This window comes from Phascolarctos cinereus, unplaced genomic scaffold, assembly GCF_003287225.1.
Source record: "Phascolarctos cinereus isolate Bilbo 61053 unplaced genomic scaffold, phaCin_HiC Scaffold_440;HRSCAF=1056, whole genome shotgun sequence".
Taxonomy (NCBI): domain Eukaryota; kingdom Metazoa; phylum Chordata; class Mammalia; order Diprotodontia; family Phascolarctidae; genus Phascolarctos; species Phascolarctos cinereus.
The window spans coordinates 5081-22414 of record NW_027555781.1 but is presented as its reverse complement, the minus strand read 5'-3'; the positions used below and the strand labels follow the sequence as shown (position 1 = coordinate 22414).

The 17334-nt window shown below is 39.9% G+C and overlaps 1 pseudogene; it reads right to left on the bottom strand.

Annotated features, from left to right (window-relative positions):
* Nucleotides 1–10432: 10432 nt before the first annotated feature.
* On the bottom strand, nucleotides 10433–11253 carry LOC110204465 (TIMELESS-interacting protein pseudogene; annotated as a pseudogene).
* Between the last annotated feature and the right edge of the window lie 6081 nt (nucleotides 11254–17334).

Genomic DNA, 17334 nt, shown 5'->3' with positions numbered 1-17334 from the left:
TGATGGGGTTACCCTGTCACCAAAGGAGGGCATAGGAAAATGGCCTCTTGTTCAGCGGCTCCTTCAGATACCTTTAAAGATCTTTCATATCCCTGACCTATTCTCCCCCTCCAATCTCATCTTTCCAGATGATATGGAAACTTCATATTTGACAACCTACTCTCACCTTCACCCGCAGTAATAGCTTTCCTGACAAGCATATAGGCTGACAATGAAAAGTAAATGAATGAACAAATGAATGAATGAATGAAAAGCACTGTGCATTTTTAAGTGCTTACTTATGTACCAAAAATTGTACTTGGCAACATGCTAGTTTAGGGGTGGTGAGAAGGTCTAGAGTAAAGGATGACCCTTACCTTTTGGGCCTGGGTGAGTGAGAGGTGGTGGTACCTTCAACAGGTATAAGGAATTTTGAAAGGGAAGAATGTTGAGGGGATATAAAGAGTTCAGTTTTGGACATGTTGAATTTAAGATGTCTATAGGTCGTCCAGTTGGATACGTCCAATGGGCAAGCTGGATATTCAAGACTGGAGGCCAGCAGAGAGGTTTAAATTGGACAAGAAGATGTGAGAATCATCTGCATAGAGATGATAATTGACTCCATGGGGACTGATGAGAGCACCAAATGAAATAGTATTGAGATAGAAGGAAAGGCAGCTCAAGATGAAGCCTCGTGGGACACTCATGGGTACCAGGTGTGAGCTGGGTGAAGATCCAGCTAAAGATACTGAGATGGCTTGGCCATGATGTGGTGCTCTGGGGCAGGTGCTGTCCTTTACCTTTCTTTGTATTTCCAGTGCTTAGTATAGTGCCAGGCACACAATGGGCAGTCAGTAAATGTTTGTTGACTGATTAAAAGGAGATCCTGGAGAGAATAATGTCACAAAAAGTCAGAGAGACAGAAGTATCAATAGAAGGGTGAACAACAGTGTTAGGGGCTGGAAAGTGATCTGGAAAGGTGAGGACTGAGAAAAGGCCATTGGATTTGGCATCTAAGAGATGGTTAGCAACATTAGTAAGAGAAGTTTCAGTTGAATGATGAAGGTAGAAGGTAGACTAGAGAGATAAGAGAGAGGAAAGCAAATAAAGGTGACTATTGTAAATGGCCTTTCAAGGAGTTTACTCACAAAAGGCAGGTGATATATGGGATGATGATTAGAGAGTATGGGTGGATCCAGGAAGAGAATCATTTAAGGATGTGGGAGACATAGGCATGTTTGTGGGCAGGGGGGAGGCGTCCAGTACACAGGGAATATTGAATTGAGAGAATGGGGATGAGGAAGGGAGCAGTCTGCTGGAGGAAATGGGCTGAAAGGGGACCCCTTGTGCAGGTAGAGGTGGGTTTGGCTCAATAAGGAGTAAGCATATCTGTATGTGTGAGACAGGGGCAGAAGGCATCTGAGTGATATGAGAGGAAGAGGAGGGGCAAACAAGGAGCTCTAGGAAAATGACCTCAATATTTTCAGTAAGATATGATGCAAGGTTCTCAGGGTGGAAGAGCCATGGAGGTTTGAGGAGGGATGACAATTTTCTGAAGAGCCGTAGTGGTGAGTGGGATAGTGAGTTAATTAGAGAAGTAGAAAGAAATTGCCTTGGGGCCCCAGGAGTAGCTTTGTCATCTTTTGGGGAAAACTAAATGCTGTTTTACTAGGGAAGGAACCCATGTTGAGGAGAAATACTGGTACACATTAGTCCTATCACATACGACTTGGAATTGAAATTTTAAAATACCTGGGTGAATTTGGCACCAGCCCTTTACCAATTCACTGTCAATTGTTTTCATATTGGGAAAAAGAAATGAAATGACATTTTGGGACATGCCTTTCATTATTCTGATTACAGAGCAAAGCAGCTGTAGGAAGAATGAGGTTTTCTGAGAAGTGATCTCCCTGGACCTAGATTTTGTAATGCATCTGTATTTTTTTCTGTGATGATGATACAGCAGACATTATTGTCTGTGGTGCTGACAAATGACCAATGTGGATTTGAGTGCATCTGACCGAGGTACACATAAGGTTTTTGTAGAACCACAGTATGGCTGTGCTTGGTTGGGTCACGTTTCAGTTGTGTCTGATGCTTTCTGGCCCCATGTGGGGTTTTCTTGGCAAAGATACTGCAGTGGTTTGCCATATCCTTCTCTAGCTCATTTGATAGATGAGGAACTGAGGCAATGAGGGTTAGGTGACTTGCCCAGGGTCACACAGCTACTAAGTGTCTGAGGCCAGATCTGAACTCAGGAAGATGAGACTTCTTGAGTCCAGGCCCATTGTTCTATCCATTGTGTCACCTAGGTGCCCAGGGTTGTACTATCGTCCCCATGGGCTCCCTCTGATGCAGATGTGAGTATTACTAGATTAGGTGGTTTACTGAGAGGATATCTAGCAGAACTTTCCAGAGTCTTTGGTACTGAAGTGATGTTGTGTAAATCCTTGAAAACTCATTTTGGCAAATAGTGAAAGTGAGATAAGGACTTCTCACATTAGAGAGACAGTAGGATAGGCATTTCATGAAAGAATTCAATTCAGGCCAATAAGTGGCTGTTGAATGTTCATGAAGTGAAATTACATAGTTTTTTTGGAAATGACTTTTTTTGACATTTAAAAAGAAACTTACCCCTCACCTTTCTAGTCTTCGAACATCTAGATAGATAAAGATATACTTTATAAGTCAGATAAGAGGGTAAGAGGCAGCAGAATCTAATTGATACACTGCTCAATTCTGGGTCAGGAAAATCTGGGTTCACATCCTACCTGACTAGCTGTGGACACTAAGTAGCTGTGTGACCTCAGACAACTCCCATCACCACTCTGGTGTTCAGTTTTTTTCCCTTTAAATTGAGAGGGTTCTATTAGTTGACCTTTGAGGTCCCTTCCAACTCAATCTCTGATCTTAAGTGTGATTTGGGGCAAGTCCCTTGACCACCCTGAGCTTCATCTTCCTCTGTAACAGAAGGGGATTGGACCAGCTGGACTCTGACAGTGCTTTGAGCTGGAGATTTAAGCCTGTGATCCCTTGGACCCATTTATTGGCTTGAGGTAAGGACTGGGTGAAGACGCAGCAGATAGAGAACACACATAAGAGACTTGAAAGAGAGGCTTTGTTCAGGATGGAGGCCATGGTCCAATGGGAAGAATAGTGGGATCTGGAGTTAGAGGAGCCAGATTGGAGTCCTAGCTCTACTGCTTGTACAAACACTACTTCTAGAGTCTAATTTTTGTGTACTCCAAAGTTAAATTTTCTTTTACAGTATGCTTGGGCTTCTCTGATTTGACCCTGGTAAAGTCTTGGCCAAAATTGGCTAGTTATTAACAAATATCCTTCCTAGCTAAGACCATCCATTTTCTTGTACCTATTTCCCCAGTTTTCCTTGTCAGTGGCTACATTAACTCTGCCTGGTGCATGGCTCTGGGCTTGCTTGCTGGCATTTCCTTGGACTCACCTGCTTGGCCTGAAGTGGCTGCCTCTTTCTCATCCAAGTAGAAGAGCATGATCATTGGTCTCCCCAGTTGCCCAGGGCAGGGGTGACTGGGAGACAGTGTTTGGGCTGACCCTTGATCCTTGACACCTAAAGTCTGTATTTATTGAGGGGGCTGAGTCACCTAAGGTCACCATGCTCTAGGCAAGTTTCTGAGAGTAGAAACTGCAGGCAGAGGAAGTGTCAATGGAGAGATTTTCCTTCTCTGGGAGTCCCCACAGTCCTCAGGTGTCCAGTCCTATCCCTGCAGCTGTCTGATCAAGATGCCTTTTTCTCTGCCTCTGGGTGCTCCGGATCGCCTAGGTGATGCTCCTAGTGGGTAGGGCAGAATCCTGGAGCCTGGGAGGATTCCCAGCCTTCTGCCTCAACTCTCCTTCTTTATTGGGGGGGGCAGTAGCCCAACAGCCATTGCTGCTAGTTTCCTACAGCCCATACATGATCAGGGGCACAGATGCATCCATGGCTGGGTGTCCCCATATGTGTCCCCGCCCCTGGTCTGATTTTGTCTCCTCCTGCCTGGGAGAAAGTAGGCTGAGACCACCTCTGCCTCAAACTACCCCTTTCCTCCTGTGCTCTGGGGGTTGTCAGGAATCCAAGTCCCATTCAGGGGCTGGTGGTCTGCTGCTGCTGCTTCAGCTACTGGGCTGTTCCCTTAAGTGGAGCCCAGGACACCCTGCCCCTGCCATCCCTGCCGGCCCCTCCAGGTTATCTGTAAAGAGGCTGACCCCAGACCACCCAAGCTTAGCTCAGCTGCCCCCCATTCCAGCCCAGCCCCAGCAGCTACCCAAGGAAAGTGGGGCCTGGTTCAGTCCTGGGCCCTCCTCCAAGCACTGTGGCCCCCCCACTTGCCAGGCTGAGTGATGGGAGTTGAGAGAAAAGACTTGGGGGAGGGGCTCCTCACTCCTCCTGGCGTGAGATCACAGAGCCCCGCCCTCTTTTCCTCCCTCCTCCCTCTGCTCTGAGTGGCTACTCCACTGCAGGTACTGTGACGTCACTGTACCCGCCCCCTACCCTTGGCCAAGGTCAGTGCTTTTTGTCTCTGGAAGAGGAGATGGAGGAGGAGGAGGAGAGAGTTCTGTTTTCCTCTGAATGTGGGGAGGCCAGCTGTAGATGTGCTCACCCCAACCCCCTGCCCTTCTCTGCCCCCCAACCCGTCACCTGAGAGATCCAGAAATTCCTGCACTTTCCTGCGTGGCTGTGTGTGAGGTAAGCGTCCCCTCCCCCTCCTGCCAAGGCCCCTCCTGCCCCTCTGCATCCCCCCCCTTATCTTCTCTTCTGCCCTCTCTTCTGTCTTCTGCTGAACTCCCCCCACCACAGATTGGCTTGTCTTAGTGCCGAGGGGATGTATGTGTGCCGGGGGTGAGGGGGCAGTCGTGGGAGTATTAATACCCTTGTTCATGCGCGTGTTGTGCGTGTACGTGTGTAGGGAAGTATGTACTTATGTGTGTGTGTACCTGCTCCTCCAGGGCTGTTCCTGCCTACCCAGACCTTTGTCTGGAGGTCTGGGACTTGGGGGCCCGTGGGGTGGAGGCCAGCAGGGAGAAGCCTTTGGGGACACTGCCTCCATCCCCTCCTCAGGTGGACGTTTCCATCCTTTCTTCCTCCCTTCCTCTCATCCTTGGCTTGGCCTCAGGGCTGGAGAGAGGAAACAGGCTAGGAACTCTTCCCCTCCCCTTCTCCATATCATCTCTTTTGTCTGGTGTCCTTAGATTTAATGGTGTATTTGTTTTTGTTCAGGTTTCAACCAGCACCTGGTGAAAGGGGCCTTTCCATGTGTGTACATTATTGTGGGACAGAAAGAGGGGACTGTCCCTGAACTTGCGGATCTCTATGATTTACAGACTGAAAGAAAAGAGTTGTTCTAATGTGCACTTCTCTGATTATGAGGGATGTGGAGCATTTTGTCATAGGGCTATTGGTAGCTTGGATTTCTTCCTTTGAAAATTTCCTGTTCATATCCTTTGTACTATTGGAGACTGGCTCTCAGTCTTGGAAATTAGAATCGGTTACAACAATTGCTTTCATAGTCATTGATTTGTAGTATAGTTTAACATCTGCTACTGATAGGCATTCTCCCAAGCCCCTTTCTTTCCTCCTTCTGCCCTCCATTATTACCCTCTAGATGCTTAACCTCTTTAAAAAAATTTTAGTGATGTTTTCTGTTTCTTACATCACCAGAGTATCCCATGTATCCCTCCCACTCCCCATCCTCAAGAGCCATGCCATGTAACAAATTGTATTTTTGTTTTAGGGAGGAAAAAATATCGAGTACAACTGATTGATGCGTGTGGAAAAGGTGTGCAACGTGTAACACCAGTGGACCTCTCAAGTCCTGGATGGCGTAGGGTGATGGTGTCTTCTCATGTGTCCTTTTCAGTCCTGCTTGTTCTTTAACATTTTATTCCATGTATTTTTAAATTTTTGGTGTGTGCTTCTTTCCATTTAAATTGTTGTTTGGATCTGTCTTTATTTGTGTGAAGAGTGTTTTGTCATTGCTTTCATGTAGTCCATCGATTGCTCTTGGCTAGGAGACTCCCCAGGATTTCATATTGTTTGCGGTTATTTTAAATGGAACTTTTCTTTCTACCTTTTCCTGCACATAGTTGTTGTAGCTTGTTGGTAATATCATAGAAACGCTGATGATGAAGTGGGTTTATTTTATATCCTGCAACATTGCTAAAGTTGTTCTTTGTTTCCACTAGTTTTTTTTAAAATTTGATTCTCTAGGGTGCTCTAAATATACCATGTATCATGTACAAAGAGGTGTAGTTTTGTCTCCTCATTGCCTATTTTTATTCTTCCAATTTCTTTTTCTGGCCTTCTGTATGTACCTAGGATTTCTAGGATAATATTGAATAATTGTGGTGATAATGGACATCCTTGTTTCACTCCTGATCTCATTCGGAGGTCTTCAAGTGTAATGCTTGCTCTTGGTTTTAAAAAGATATTATTTATAATTTTAGGAGAGGTTCTGTTGATTCCTATGCTTTCTGGTGTTTTTAATAGGAATGGGTTGTATTTTGTCAAAAGCTTTTTTCTGCATCTTTTAATATAATGACACAATTTTTGTTGATTTTGTCGTTGATATGGTCAGTTGTGCTGATAGTTTTCCTAACATTGAAACAGCCCTCCATTCTTAGTGTTAATCCCACTGCTCATAGTATATGACTTTTGTGATGTACTGCTGTAATGTCCTTCCTAGGATTTCACTGCAAATGGTTCCTTGGTGTTCTTTAAGGAAATTGGTCTAAAATTTTCATTCTCTGTTTTTGTTCTCCCTTGTTTAGGTATCAAAACCCTATTTTGGCTATAAAAAGACTTTGGTAGGATGCCTTCTTTACCTAGTTTTTCAAATAATTTATATAGTATTGGGATGAATTGTTCCTTAAATATCTGGTAGAATTTCACTGTAAATCCATCTGGTCCTTGGGATTTTTGTGGGAATGCATTTCTACCTTGAGCAATTTCTCTTTTTCGGATGGGGTGATGTAAGTGTTCTATTTTCTTCTTCTGTTACACCAAGTATCAAAAATCAAAAGTCTGTTATATGGATAAAGGATTAGACTTGCTCTTCTTGGCTCTACAGTCAGAACCATGAGTAATAGTTGGAAGATATAAAGAGGCCAATTTAGGCCCGATATTAGGAAAAACATCCTGAAAAGGTGGATTCTCCGAAAGTGTAATGGGCTGCCTTGGAGAGATAGTGGCTTCCCCCTCCTTGGAGGTATTCAAGGAAAAGCTGAATGACCATTTGTCTCTTATACTGGCAATTCCTTTCATGTATAGATTGGATGAGATGGCTGCTGTGGTCCTTTCTAACTCTCAAGTTTTATGTAACTTAGGTGAACCAAGATTGACAGAGAATCTGAGGACAACATATGGATTTTTCATTAATATTTTATTTCCCCCCAGTTACATGTAAAGATAATTTTTAACATTCATTTAAAAAATTGAATTCTAAATTTTCTCTCTCCTTTCTTTACCTCCTTCCTCCCTCCCTGAGAGAGTAAGCCATCTGGTATGGGTTATATACATGTTCAATCATACAAGCCCTGTTACCATATTAGTCATGTGGTGAAAGAATACATAGACCCAAAGGGAAAAAAAAAAACCATGAAAAGATACAGAAAATGAAAAATAGTATGCTTTGGTCTGTATTTAGACTTCATCAATTCTTTCTCTGGAGATAGATAGCATTTTTCATCATGAGTCCTTTGGAATTGTCTTGGATCATTGTGTTGGTGAGAATAGCTAAGTCATTCACAGTTGATCATCATATAGTATTGCTGTTATTGTGTTCAATGTTCTCCTGGTTCTGCTCAGTTCATTTTGTAACAATTCATATAAGTCTTCCCAGGTTATTCTGAAATCTGGCTGCTCGTCATTTCTTATACCACAGTAATATTCTATTACAATCATATGTCACAACTTGTTCAGCCATTCCCCAATCGATGTACATCCCCTCAATTTCCAGTTTTTACCACCATAAAAAGAGATGTTACAAGTATTTTTGTACAAATAGGTCCTTTTCTCCCTTTTTTTATCTCTTTGGGATATGGCTTCAGGAGTGGTATTGCTGGATCAAAGCGTATGCACAGTTTTATAGCCCTTTGGGCATAGTTCCAAATTGCTCTCCAGAAAATGTTTAGATCAGTTTACAACTTCACCAACAGTGCATTAATGTGTCAGTTTTTCCACATCCCCTCCAACATTTATCATTTTCCTTTTTTGTCATGTTAGCCAATCCTATAGGAGTAAGTGGACACCTCACTTGTTTTAATTTGTATTTAATTTGAAGAGTGATTTGGAGCATTTTTTTTATGAATATAGATAGATTTGGTTTCTTCATCTGAAAACTGCCTGTTCATATCCTTTAACCATTTATCAGTTGGGGAATAACTTGTATTCATATACTGTATTCTTGTATTTGAGAAATGAGACCTGTATCAAAGATAGTTGTAAAAATTGTTTCCAGCTTTTTGCTTTCCTTTTCATCTTGATTGTATTGGTTTTGTTTGTATACTACCTTTTTAATTTAATACAATTAAAATTGTCCACTTGATATCTAATAATGTTCTCTATGTCTGGTTCAATAACAAAATCTTCCCTTCTCCATAGATCTAACAGGTATAAACTATTCCTTGCTTCCCTAATTTGCTTATGGTATCAGCCTTTATGTCTAAATCATCCACCAATTTTGATCTTACCTTGTTGTTGTGCTATTCATCCAGGACCAATGACTTCACAAGGGTGAGGTCTTGACTTGTAAGTGAATTGAATTTAAGTGAGGCAGGGCTGTGCAAAGTCATCAGCTTCACTCTCTCCTCCAGAGTCATCTGAGTCCAGTGGCAAGACATAGGTTAGGATGACTGGAGATGGCCCCAGATGCAGTGGGAGCCCTTTGACTTTTTAGGCTAAGGTGTTTCCCAGGTCTCAGTTTCTCTGAGGCAACACCCATTCGGTGACTTAAGGTTAGGTAAAAAATGAGACAAAAGATGCCCTAGTTTGCCTACTCAAGAAAAACAAAATTCAATCTGGAAGGACAAGACCCTCAGGGTTTCTGGCCAGAATAGAAACAATTGCTATTTACACTCAGTCTGTGCCCTCAAAACCCAAACAGTGACCAAGTGAGGCTTGGGCCATGACTTACTGTTGGCTAGTCTGTGAGAGGCAGGGTGATTTGGGTTCAAGGTACAGTAAAGCAGGTCCATTTGAATCCCAATGGGCTTTATCAAAGCCTGGTTTTCCGGAGCTCTGTTTCAAGAAATCATGAATGAAATGAGATGGGACAGAATAGCTAATTTTTCCAGTTTTTTTTTAAATGATGGAATAAATAAGAAAGAAAGAGAACAAAAAATCTGGCTCCCAAATTCCAAGGTATCTTGTGAGGTTTACAGGATCAAAATTAATATTGCTTCAGGCAGAGCACCTTGGAATACAATGTAAGGCCTCGGTCCAATCCTAATTTTTTTTTAAAAGTGTCACTCTTGTTTGTAAAAGAGCTTCTATTGATTCACGTTTGTTAAAAAATAGACATTAATGTGCAATCTTTTTTAGATCTTAAAATAGTAAGCATTTTTTATTAAAACATAGGACCTTTAAACTATATACTAGCAGCAGAAGTTACCTAATTGTTGAAAGATCTGTTTATATAATAAGACAAGTAGAAGCAGCTATGGAAACTATGACAACTTAGGGCAATATAAATAAATAAATAAATGGGGCAGATATAAATAAGTGGGCCAGATCTTTGAAAAGCCAATGAAGTTAGCCACTTAAATGTTTTCACTTTGTTTCAAAAAATATATACAACAATTCTCTACTTGTTAAATTGGAGGAGAAACGGCTATTAAGACTATTTTTTTGGTCTTAACTGAGTCTAATCCATATTTCTGAATGAGGCAACCCATCGTTGGCACTTAAGTGCTCTTAAATAAAAATATTTGTTGACTATTCATTGTTGTGTATTTTATTTTATTTTATTTTATTTTTTGAAATTTATTTTTTTCTATATAAATTTATCTATTTTTAGTTTTGAACATTTGCTTCCACAAGAGTTTTTTCTGTTTGTTTTGTTTGTTTTTAGGCAATTGGGGTTAAGTGACTTGCCCAGGGTCACACAGCTAGTGAGTGTGAAGTGTTTGGTCTGAGGTCAGTTTTGAACTCAGGTCCTCCTGATTTCAAGGCCAGTGCTGTATCCACTGCGCCACCTAGCTGTGCCGACACGATTTTGAATTCCAAATTTTCACCCCATCTTGCCCCTTCCCCCACCCCAAGATGGCATGCATTCTGAATACCCCTTCCCCAGTCTGCTGTCCCTTCTATCTCTCCCCCACCCCTTCTTATTCCCTTCCCCTTTCACTTTCCTCCAGGGCAGGATAGATTTCTGTACCTCATTTCCTGTACTTCTTATTTCCCAGCTGCGTGTGGAAACTTTTTTTTTTAAAACACGTGTTTCTAAAACTCTGGGTTCCAAACTTTCTCTCTTCCTCCCAGCCCACCCACCTTCATTGAAAAGGCAAGCACGTTGTTGTATATTTTAAAGTCATCATCTATATTTGCAGCACTGTCCGAGATTTCTGGATTTTCTTCATTTTCTTCATTTAAGTTCTCATCTTGAGCTTCATTTGTACTGTCCTTTTCAGATTCCTGTGTCCTGGGCATGATAACTGGCAAGTCATTTTCTTGGGACTGACTGTTATTTAGCAGTTTTGTCTGTCTCCTTTCCAAGGCTAGTTGTTTAGTTCTTCTCAATTTTTTGCTGTTGTTCCTCCATCAGACTTTGAGTGAAAGCAAATATTTCTCTGTCAACCAGATTTGCAAACAAGGAATCAAAGTATGTGGTAGTTGTATCTAGTCCATTACCTTCTGCTTTATTGCCATCATTACTAATAAAGTCCTCAGAAATAGGAAGATCAAGTCGAATCCATTTTAAGCAGGTCTGAAGTTCCTTCTTATTTCCCAAATATTCTACTCTACTAATACAATCCTCAAATTGCAGTTTAGGAAATAGCCTATGTGCCCAGTGCTCCCTGTGTCTCATCAATGTCTTCAAATCTTCAGCCTGTGAGCATCTAACTTAGGCAAATTCCTTTTCACAGTTTTCTTTGTAACTGCAGGCATATCTCCCATCTGATCCCTCCTTGTATCTCTGGTGTGCTCCTTTTCTTCAGCAACTTCCCTTCCTGGAGAGGCAGACGGTGGAAAAGGTTGAAAAGTTTCTTCTTCTACCACTCATAATCAGGAACTTCCAGCAAATTGTTCTCCTCTGGTTACATTGTTCCTGTTACAATCTGCTAGATTGTAACCAGGTAGGGAAACCAGGCTACCACGTGTCCCGTGCCTAAATTCCTATTGCCTCTACCTATTTTGTCATACTATTTTTCATTTTTCCCAGCAGTTTTGGTAAATAGTCCCTATCCAAAAGGCAGGGATCTTTGGGTTTATCAAATTACTAGATTATTAGATTATTGTGGTCATTTCCTACTGTGTCTTGTATGCCTAATCCATTCCATTGAAACACCACTCTATTTTTTAGCCAGTACCAGATAGTTTTGATGATTACTGCTTTGAACATAGTCTGAGATCTGATATAGCTAGGCCACCTTCCTTCACATTAGTTTTCATTAATTCCCTTGACATTCTTGACCTTTTGTTCTTCCAGGTGAATTTTATTATGATTTTTCTAGTCTGTGAAATAATTTTTGGTAGTTTGATTGGTATAGCCTGAATAAGTAAATTAATTCAGGTAGAACTGTCATCTTTATTATGTTGGCTCAGCCTACCCATGAGCAACCAATAATTCTCCAGTTGGTTAGATCTGACTTTATTTGTGTGAAAAGTGTTTTGTAATTGTGTTCATATAGTTCCTGGATTTACCTTGGCAGGTAGACTCCCAACTATTTTAAATTGTCGACAGTTATTTTAAATGTAATTTCTCTTTCTAGCTCTTGCTGTTGGGCTTTGTTGGTAATATATAGAAATGCTGGTGATTTATGTTGGTTTAGTTTATATCCTGCAATTGTGCTAAACTTGTTAATGAGTTCAGCTAGTTTTTTAGTTGATTCTCTAGGATTCTCTAAGCATAGCATCCTAACAGCTCTTAAGAGAGATTGATTTATATCCACATTGTCTATTCTAATTCCTTTAATTTCTTTTCTCTTTTTGCTAGAGCTAGAATTTCCAGTGCAATATTGAATAATAGTAGTGATAATGGGAATCCTTGTTTCACCCCTGATCTCATTGAGAAAGCTTTGAGCTTATCCTCATTACAGATAATACTTGCTGGTGCTTTTAGAGAGATACTGCTTATCCTTTTAAAGGTAGCTCCATTTGTTCCTATGCTCTCAAGTGTTTTTCCTGGGAATGGGTGTTATATTTTGTCAAAAACTTTTTCTGCATCTCTTAAGATAATTGCATGATTTCTGTTGGGTTTACTATTTATATGGTCACTTATGCTGATAGTTTTCCTAATATTGAACCAGGCCTGCATTCCAGGTATAAATCCTACCTGGTCATAGTGTATGATCCTAGTGATATATTGCTATAATCTCCTTGCTGGTACTTTATTCAAAATATTTGCATCAATATTCGTCTGGGAGATTGGTCTTTAGTTTTCTTTCTCTGTCTTGGCTCTTCCTGGTTTAGATATCAGTACCATTTTGGAGTCTTAAAAGGAATTTGGCAAGACTCCTCCTTTGCCTGCTTTCCCAAATAGTTTATGTAGTATTGGAATTAATTGCTCTTAAAATGTTGGATGGTGTTCACTTGTGAGTCCATCTCTTCCTGGGGATTTTTTTCTTAGGGAGTTCATTGATGGCGTCTTCAATTTCTTTTTCTAAAGTGGGGTTACACATTCTTTTTCTTCTTCTGTTATTCTGGACAATTTATATTTTTGTAAATATTCATCCATTTCACTTAGATCATCAGATTTATTGACCTACAGTTGGGCAAAATAGCTCCTAGTTATTGCTTTCATTTTTCTTCATTGGTGGTGAATTCGCCCTTTTCATTTTGATACTGGTCATTTGGTTTTTATCTTTTCCTCTTTTAAACCAAATGGTTTACTTTTTATCATCCCCCCCCCCTTCCCACCCTGATAAAACAGCCCTTAGTTTGATTTGTTAGTTCAGTGATTTTCTTAACTTTCGGTTCTTAAAATCTCCTTTGATTTTCAGGATTTTCAATTTGTTCTTTAGTTGGGGATTTAAAATTTGTTCTTTTCCTAGCTTTTTTAGTTGCATACCCAATTGATTGATCTGCTCTTTCTCTATTTTATTGGTGTAAGCATTTAGAGATAGAAAATTTCCCCTAAGTACTGCTTTGGCTGCCTCCCACAAATTTTGGTCCATTGTCTCATTGTTGTCATTTTCTTTGAGGAAATTATTGCTAGTTTCTATGACATGTTCTTTGACATACTCATTCTTTAGGATTAGATTATTTCATTTCCAACTAATTTTAACCTCTCTTTCCATGGCCCTTTCTTTTGTGTAGTTTTTATTGCATCATGCTCTAAAAATGATGCAGTTAATATTTCTGATTTCTGCATGTGATTGTGAGGTTTTTATGCACTAATACATGTTATGTTTTTGTGTAGGTGCCACGTACCGCTAAGAAAATGGTATATTTCTTTCTATGCCCATTGAGTTTTCTTTAGAAGTCTGTCATATCTAACTGTTTTAAAATTCTAATCACTTCCTCAATGTGTATGTCATTTCCTCTTTGAGCCAAATCTGTTGAAATAGGTTAAAGCAATGCTCCCTTCCCATCCTTCTTTCCCGCCATCGTATTAGGTCTTTTGCACCTTTTAATGTGATATAATTTGCTGCATACTTCCTCCTTTCCCTCTTCTCCCAATGCAATCTCCTTCTCACTCCTTAATTTTTTTAATATCATCCCATCAAAGTCAATTTATACCCACAGCCTCCATCTGTGTATACTCCTTCTAACTACCCTAATAGATATAACAGTTCTTAAGAGTTATACGTATCATCTTCCCCTGTAGGGATGGAAACACTTTACCTATATTGAATAATTTATGTTTTTGCTTTCCTGTTTACCTTTTTATGACTTTCTTGAGTCTTATATATTTTTTTAAATCAAAGATAATTTATTTTTTTCCATTTCTCAATTTTTCAACTCTGCATTTGAATAAATACGATTGAAGCAGTTATCTTTGCATATGGTGCCATCCCATCTCTTTTTTCTTTATATTTGATGTTGATTTTGTCTTTTCCTCTGTAAAGTCAGTGGTCAGACTGCATACACATAGTGTATTCTGAAATGATTTCCAGAACGGTAACTAACTGTTCTTCAAACTACAATCAATCAATTTTTTTTGGTGATTTATGGGGTTTCTTTTGTGATAGCTTCTTCCAGATCTCTTTTGAGAAATATAAAAAGTATTCAAAAATTTCTGAGCAATCTAAAACGTTTAGTTTTATTTTGCAGTTCCAAGCTATATTTTCTAAAATATCATTTTTCCCTATGTCCATTTTCACACTGAAGTAAGTAAAAATCACAGTATGTGTTGGCTTGGTTTGAAAGATCCTCCAAAGTTTTTATAGAACTCTTCAGTTTCATCAAACCTTGTAACAGATAGCAGTGTAGAAGCTACAGTTGTCATTGTGAGGATCTCATATGAAGAGCTGATGCTCTTCATAAGCACTGCAAGTCAAGAAGGGCAAATTTTCCTTGAAATGTTCAACTCTGCCTCACATAAATCGAATTCATACACCAGTCAAGACATCCCTCTGTGATGGCATTGGTCTTTTACAAAAATGAAAGACAAACAACAGCAACAACAACAACCACCAGGCACGGTACCTATCACATGGTAAATGCTTAACAGTTGTTTATTAATTGGTCGATTAATGTTTGATTTTCCCTGGACTTCAAACCACTGTTATTTCATAAATTTTTGTGATGAGTAGTGCCATTTGTTTCTGTCTTCTTTTTCTTATGCAGTTTTATTTATTGTTGATTTGCTATTTTTTTTTATTGTTTTGAGATTTTGGGGTCAAGGTAAATCACATTGAAACCAACTACTCCTCCATCTTATTGATTGCATGATATCCCTGTGAGTAAGGCCTTGAAAATAGACTACTTTTAAAATTATTTTATTATTGTTATTTTTATTATTATTTAATCAAAAGGAACATTTATACCTGAGAGATCCTGTGTTCTTGTGGTAAGCACACCACGTTTTGGGGGTTAGATGACCTGAATTAAAAACCTTATCCATGACCTCTTGGCAGTGTGACCTTGGGTTAAGCATTCAAAATTTTCACATCTCAGTTTCCTCCTCAATAAAATAAGGAAATTGGACTAGATGACTTCTAAGGTCTTTTCTTTGATTTACCTATTGTTTGCATAATACTGGGCATTAAATTGATTTCAGAAATAAGGAATTGCTGTTGAACTCTTAATTTAGCTTCTCCTTTAACCCTGCTAATCCATGCTGCTTCTCTGAGTACAGAGTCAATCATTATTGGCAGGTGGAGAAATACCATAGTGTAGTGCATGCATAGTGTACTGAATTTGGGGTCAAGAAAACAGGTTCCAATTTTACCACTAATGCTTATTGCCTCCATTCACGTGGTCACATCTCTTAACAGCTCTAAGCCTCGAATTTCTCATTTGTAAAATGAGTTTTTAATGTTCCAGTAATGTTTTCAATGCCAATTATTAATCTATGATTGTTAAACTATTTGAAGAAGTATACTTGTTGAAAGTTGTAGTTAAATGGAAGGAGGCAGAAAGGACTAAGTATAGATATAGTGTGTACTATCTGCCAGACACTTTTCTAAATGATTTTAAAAATGCCATTGATCCTCACAATATCCCTGTGAGGTAGGTGCTGTTATCATCCATATTTTACACATTTAGAAATTGAGGAAGAAAGTAATTGCATGAGTTGCCCAGGGTTGCACAGCAAGTAAATAAACGAAGTTAGATTCGAACTTAATTTTTCCTGCCTTTAGGCTCTGCACTTTATTCACTGTGTCACCAGCTGCCTTTAATAGTTCATAGGATCTCTTTGGAAAGGCTAATGTGAGACTTGGCAGAATTGATTTAACTCGAAATCCAAATGCAATAAGAAGTTTCATTTCGAGTCTTATATTTTAAAATCAAATTTTCTATTAAACTCTGGTCTTTCCAACAGGAAAGTTTAAATGTTCCCTATTTCACTGAATGTCCATCCCCCCCCCCAAGAGATTATGTTCAGTTTTACTGAGTAGTTGATTCTTGGTTGTAATCTAAGCTCCTTTATCTTTGGGAAGATCATATTCCAGGTCCTCTGATCTTTTAATGTAGATGCTGCCAAATCTTGTGTAATCCTGACTGTGGCTCCTCAGTATTTGACTTGTTTCTTTTGGGCTGCTTGCAGTATTTTCTCCTTGACCTGAAATGGTTCTAATATTTCTGAGAGTTTTCATTTTGGGATCTTTCTGGAGGAGATCAGTGGATTCTTTCAATGTCTATTTCATCCCCTGGTTGTAGGATATCAGGGCAGTTTTCCTTGATACTTTCTTAAAAGATGCTGTCCAGACTCTTTTTTTGATCATGTTTTTCAGGTAGTTAGTCCAATAGTTCTGAAATTATCTCTCCTGTATATATTTTCCAGGTTGAGAGAGAGAGAGAGTGTTGAGAGAAAAGTATGTGTGTGTATGTATGCATGCATGTGTTGGGGTCAGGGAAAGTGGGAGCTAAAGCCTCATAGGTCCCAAGGGCCCTGAAATGGCATCTGAGTGCATCATAATCTGAACTGTAGCTCTGTCTGCAGTCCGGAACACCTGAGTTGAGATCCTGCCTCTGATACTTACAGGTTGAGTGACTCTGGGTAAGTCCCTTAACCTCTCTCCACCATTTTCTTGCCAGGCTGGGCTAAGGAAACTTGATGCTGAGAAGGTTTCCCTGAGGCTCTCCTGTCTCCATTTTAGAGGAAACAAACTTGTTAGGATACACCATCCAAGGGATGTCATTCATTATGGTACGCCATAATGGGAAGGTATTTGATTCCAAAGAAAGAAGCAGGCCACACCAGCATGGATTATATACATCAGTTAGGCTTACTGAAGTTGATTGTGTTGTGTAAGGGAATTTACTCATGAGAACAGCCCTATGGTGGCAACAGGACAGAGTGTTGGATCCTCACACTGCCATTGGACCAGGCCAGGTATTATGCAAAGAGAACAAAGAAGGTGAAAAGCCAGGGGTGACCTCTGGTCAAGTACAAGCTTTCCCATGGGATGCTTGAAGCTTCTCTTGCTGTTTACATTACAGGTAGTTTACATTCTCTGTGGGGTTATAGGTCCTGTTCCCAGACCTTTGCACCCATCGTACATAAAGCTACTTGG